Genomic DNA, 351 nt, shown 5'->3' on the forward strand with positions numbered 1-351 from the left:
CCCCAGTAAAAGTTCCAATTTTGGGCACACATATGATCTGAAAATTTCTTCTCAAGCGACATGTAAGTTGTAAAGACTGTATTTTGTCCACACATACTTTGTATGTGCCATTATATATATATGTATATGTAGTATATATATTGTAAAGGATATTGAGGGGGAAAAAGATCTGATTTAATAGTGAGTTTTACTATGGTGTTTCCCCCTCCCTCCCCCCATCCTCCCTCTCTGGGTTGTAATTTAATAATCTTCAAACAAAATGTTTATGAAACATGCCAAAGATTCTAAACCTTATCATCCCCCGTGTCTGTTTTTCTTCGGATTAGATCTTGCCGGGTTTGCTTTCGGGCC

The sequence above is a fragment of the Myotis davidii genome, unplaced genomic scaffold, assembly GCF_000327345.1.
Source record: "Myotis davidii unplaced genomic scaffold, ASM32734v1 scaffold164, whole genome shotgun sequence".
Classification (NCBI taxonomy): Eukaryota; Metazoa; Chordata; class Mammalia; order Chiroptera; family Vespertilionidae; genus Myotis; species Myotis davidii.